The sequence below is a fragment of the Oryctolagus cuniculus genome, chromosome 10 (genome assembly GCF_051225735.1).
Source record: "Oryctolagus cuniculus isolate XC-2025 breed Fujian yellow rabbit chromosome 10, ASM5122573v1, whole genome shotgun sequence".
Classification (NCBI taxonomy): domain Eukaryota; kingdom Metazoa; phylum Chordata; class Mammalia; order Lagomorpha; family Leporidae; genus Oryctolagus; species Oryctolagus cuniculus.
In genome coordinates, this window is record NC_142876.1 from 42,258,049 (window position 1) to 42,263,224 (window position 5,176).

The 5,176-nt window shown below is 51.2% G+C and overlaps 1 long non-coding RNA gene across 2 annotated transcripts; it reads left to right on the forward strand.

Annotated features, from left to right (window-relative positions):
- The first annotated feature begins 373 nt into the window (after positions 1-373).
- On the forward strand, positions 374-4,536 carry LOC138843950 (uncharacterized). Of its 2 annotated transcripts, none has more exons than XR_011379185.2 (2): positions 374-479; positions 4,210-4,536. It is a non-coding gene; the product is annotated as an uncharacterized LOC138843950 (long non-coding RNA). The 2 variants fall into 2 exon arrangements; XR_016214056.1 differs by having other exon boundaries at positions 425-678.
- Positions 4,537-5,176: the final 640 nt, after the last annotated feature.

Consider the following 5,176-nt stretch of genomic DNA (forward strand, 5'->3'; position numbering starts at 1 on the left):
TGTTTTCTGCTAGTGTGATTGCACATGGATTATGGATTTATTTTAGCTTTGTTTTTCTGTGAAACTGAATCTTTGAGTGCTAACCAACCATCCTGTAAATTTACTTTTGGAGCCTAACTTGTTTGTAAGCTGAGGCGGTGAATGTTTAAATTTAGTAGAATACTGGATTGCAAAATCCCAAAGAAAGTGACACAACAAGAATTCCCTAAATAGAGCCGGAGGAGAATTGCAAAGGTAGCTAGTCTCCATTAGGGTCTCAGTAAAGGCGGTAGTGACAACTGGGAATGTGTTGCACGCAGTGGCTTTTTGCAAGGTCTTCACATTTCAGAGTTCCTTTTTCGTTGAGCCCATAAAATCATATTTGACTCCATGCCACTTTTGTGAGGTTGCTGGAACCTCTCTGGGTGTCTATTTTGAAAGCTGAGAAACCTGAGGCCGCAGAGAGACACGCCTGGCAGGCCTAACTCTGGAGGATGGGTGTAAGCTGAAAGGGGCATCGGGTGCCTGTTGACAGCAGGGCTGTCCCCCTCTGCTACGCTGATATTTCCTATTGTGCTTTGACTGTTATGTCTGGGGCTAATATGTTGCAAATAATCTCTTCAGAGTTCTTCCTTCCTTCTTGTCTGAACTTGAATTAACCCTGTCTTCACTTCCGCTCAGGAGGGACATGGCAGGCCGGTGAGTAATTGCCAAGTCTTACTTATCTTCCAAAAGCCCATGCTCTTATGTCAGAGCCAGGCTGTCTGGAACCAACAGAAAGGGAGTAGGATTCCCTCGGAGAGACAGAGTCTCCCAAGGCTGAAGAAACACAGTCTACTGCGTAAGCCCAACCAGCAGGGGGTAGAAACAGGAAGTGGCTTTATTTGGCACTTCTTTCACTGCCTTGGGACAGACTTAGATGAACTTTCGTTCCCGACTCCCAGACATCTCAAGCTAACTTTTACTTTTTAGGGCTGTAAAGCTCCCGTGACATTTAAATGTCACACACACACTTGCTCACCACTATCTCATCCCTCCTCTCTGTGCTGTGAGGAGAGACCTCGCCCCTCTCCAAGCATGGACACTTCTCCTTCGTGAACTTTTCGACTTGGACCTCAGGCTTCCTCCTTCTTCCTCCTTGACCTGAACAGGGTGCCCAGGGCACTTAGTTCTCTGGCGGATGCTTTTTTAGGATGGGAATGTATGAAATAGAAGACAGGAAAGACAGACAGACACCCCCCCACCCACCCATAGAACTGACCTGAGGATGAGTATGGCCATGCATGTGTCATGTCAGGCACAGGCCCTGGTATGCAGGACGTAAAACACGTGAGTGTCGCTCCCCGTCTTCGTGGAGGAGCAACACAGGACCCTGCGCTGTTCTTTCGTCTGCTCGGCCCTCCCCGGGTTTGCTGCTGGTTCTTCCCGGGTTGGCTACTATCCCTTCCACCTCCGTGGAAGGGCAGTTCCCCCTGGCCGCTTTCCCCACTTCCGCAGGGGAGCGGCACACCGCCGGCCGGCTCTTCTCGGGGGCTGCACAGGTGTTCCTTCAGCTAGATGTTCCCCATAGATGTTCCTGGTGCATGCCGTCTCTCTCCTCCTTTATAGTCCTCCTCCGCCAATCCCAACTCGGCTGCCCACACGCCGAGTACGCTGCTCTCCAATCAGGAGCAAGTCCTACAGTTAATTGGTTGAACTGGAGGCAGCTGTGCGGAAGCTGTTTACTTCTCTCCCAGCGCCATATTGTGGGAGAGCAGATGCATAGAATAAGTCCTAATTCGAGTAACTTAGTCTAGTCCGGATTGCTCCCCACAGATCCCCCTTTCTTTTTATTTTTGGCGTTGATACGCGCCTGTCTTCGGTGTCCCGCGGCACACACTCTGCTCTACTTGCTAGAGTTGCCACAGGCTCTTACAAGTCCTATCAATCAGGCAAACCGAATCCGGGTCCTCTCTTCGCCATGTTGTGAGGAGGTTTTTAGGCGCTGATGCGTGCCTGTGTTCGGTGCCCTGCAGCGCATGCTCTGCTCTGCCTGCAGGGGACTTACAAGCCCTATCAGGCAAACCGAATCCAAGCCTTCTCAGCGCTGTGTTGTGGGGAGGCCTTATTGATGTTAATTCGTGCCTGTCTTCGGTGACCTGCGGCGCATAAGCTGCTAGCCGCCCAGGTGCTCATCGTGCTCATCGCCTCACTTAATCAGGCAGACCGAATCCAAGCCTTCTAATTGTATTGTAGGGAGGCCTTTCTATTTCTCTATTTCTCTATCTCCGGGCATTCCTATTTCTCCCATTTTACTTCTGTCTGCCAACATTCCCATTTCTCTCACTCCACTTCCAAACTTCTGTTTCTCCCCGCAGCTTCCCGCTGCCCGCCCCGAGGCTACTTCTCGGCGGCTTCCCGGCTGAGCCGCTTCAGCCCGCGCCTCTCTCATCTGCGCAGCTTCCCGGCTTTGCGCGGCTTTGCGCGCTCCGCGGTCTCCACGCCCTTCGCGTCTGCACCACGGCCTACGCCAGCCCCGTTCCCTATCTATTCACGCCCCGTGCTCTCTCTGCACGCGGCGGCTTCCGCGAGTAACACAGCGTAGCTTGCGTCTCCGCCATTAGCATTCAATCTAAGTTCCCCGGGCTAGCCTGGCGAATTCAACCCAGCGTACGTCTCCGCCCCACGGTTTGGCTTCCCGTCCTTTGCTCCCCGGGCTAATCAGACGGATCCCAACCTGGCTCACGTTTCAGCTTCTGGTTTCAACTTTTCGCCCCCTATTCCCGGGCTAACTTGAGAACCCCAAAGTGGCTTCCGTTTCCGCCTCGGCCTGCCCCCCGCGGCTTCAATTTCCCTAACATTTTTCTCTACCCGGTATGTTTCCCCAAGCTTTCCTCCAACGATATTCCTCCCTCATTTCTCCTGGCCTCTCCCCACAGTCCGCGTCCGAGTCTGTTTGTTCTAACTTTCACTTTCGCTTTCGACCTTAGAGATTTCTCCCAGCTTCCCCCCGTAGTCCGTATCCGAATCTATGCCTAGGCTTTCAATAGCTTCTTCCGGCACCCTTTTCGTCCGGCTTTTCCCTAGGCTGTTTGCTAGTCTCTCTCTCCGGTATTTTCCCAGTTCTTCCCGTTTCTTCCCTCCTAAGTTTCCTATCCGAGTCAGGTTTCCTATCTGAGCTAGGTTTCCTATCCGAGTCACGGCACCATTATGTCGCTCCCCCTCTTCGTGGAGGAACGACACAGGACCCTGCGCTGTTCTTTCGTCTGCTCGGCCCTCCCCGGGTTTGCTGCTGGTTCTTCCCGGGTTGGCTACTATCCCTTCCACCTCCGTGGAAGGGCAGTTCCCCCTGGCCGCTTTCCCCACTTCCGCAGGGGAGCGGCACACCGCCGGCCGGCTCTTCTCGGGGGCTGCACAGGTGTTCCTTCAGCTAGATGTTCCCCATAGATGTTTCTGGTGCATGCCGTCTCTCTCCTCCTTTATAGTCCTCCTCCGCCAATCCCAACTCGGCTGCCCACACGCCGAGTACGCTGCTCTCCAATCAGGAGCAAGTCCTACAGTTAATTGGTTGAACTGGAGGCAGCTGTGCGGAAGCTGTTTACTTCTCTCCCAGCGCCATATTGTGGGAGAGCAGATGCATAGAATAAGTCCTAATTCGAGTAACTTAGTCTAGTCCGGATTGCTCCCCACACGTGAGCACTGCTAAGCTCAGCTCTCAGGGTGAATTTTGGCATCAGCTAACTTAACCAGTTGAGTGAGCCATCATGACAGTAGAGTTGCTTATACCAGTAGCACGAAAACGTGACTTCCCTTTGCCCTTTGAAGAGAAAGGGGGAAAGAGTTTAAGAATGTCTAGGATTTTAAATTTCAAGTGTGATTTTAAATCATGTTTGGGGTCAAGTGGTGTGACTCAGGGTAAGCTGTTGCTAGGTATGTTGGCATCAAATATCAAAAATGTCTGGTTCAAATCCTGGCTACTCTGGTTCCACACCAGCTTCCTGCTAATGCTTCCAGGAAAGCAGCAGATGGTGATTCAAATACTTCTCACCCATTTTGGGAGACCCAGATGGAGTTCCTGCTCCTGGCTTTGGCCTGGCCCATTTCCAGCTGATGCGCTTGTTCTCTCTCTCTCTCTCACCCTGCCTTTCAAATAAATAAATAAATAAATAAATAAAATAAATACTTTTTTTAAAAAAAAAGCTTCCTAATAACTGACAGCATTTGTCTTTTTTGGTAATTTTAAAATCTTAGGAGGCCGGCACTGTGGTGTGGCGGGTAAAGCTGCTGTCTGCAGTGCTGGCATCCCATATGGGTGCCTGTTCGATTCCCGGCTGCTCCACTTCCGATACAGCTCTCTGCTATGGCCTGGGAAAGCAGTGGAAGACGGCCCAAGTCCTTGGGCCCCTGCACCCACGTGGGAGACCCGGAAGAAGCTCCTGGCTCCTGGCTCCTGGCTCCAGATTGGCACAGCTCCTGCCGTTGCAGCCATTTGGGGAGTGAACCAGTGGATGGAAGACCCCCCCACCTCTGCCTCTCTGTAACTCTGCCTTTTAAATAAAATAAATAACTCTTAAAAAATCTTAAGACTTTAATTAATCCCAATTATTGGAGTTACAGCTATGGGGCATTAAGTTTTGGCTGTTATGGGACCTTTGCATGAAACAAATGGTATATCTGAGATGCGATTATCTTGAATGAAATCAAAGGATTACTCACCCAGGATTCCCCTTTGAGTTGGTTTGTGAGATTCTGTCAGTGTCTATACCCCTATGTAGTATGACATTTCCATCTCCTCCCGAACAAGGATTTAAATGTTTTAAAGTGTATTGGCAGGATCAATGACACAATCAAATTAGGAAAATTCACAGAAGGTTTAATGAAGCAACAGTTTAGAAAAGTGTGGGTTGGGTGTCAGGAGGCCCTGAGGAACGGTGTGCTTCCCAAGGCTGTTACAGGACACTGGGAGGAGAAAGCCACACGCAGGTAGAAGGCTTCCCAGACCTCCGGCCAGACCTCCAGCTGAGGAATGTACTCATTCAAGGTGACCTGGCCCGAGTAAGCTAAGAGAATACATACCCTGATTCCATTCTCCCTCGCCCACTTCCCACGGAGGCTCCCTGTTGGCTGAAGTCATCCAGCTCCAGAGGGCAGAGAGCCTTTGATTTCCCTCCAGTCAGTCCTTGGGCAGGAAGCATGAGAAGTGGGGGACAGGGAGTTC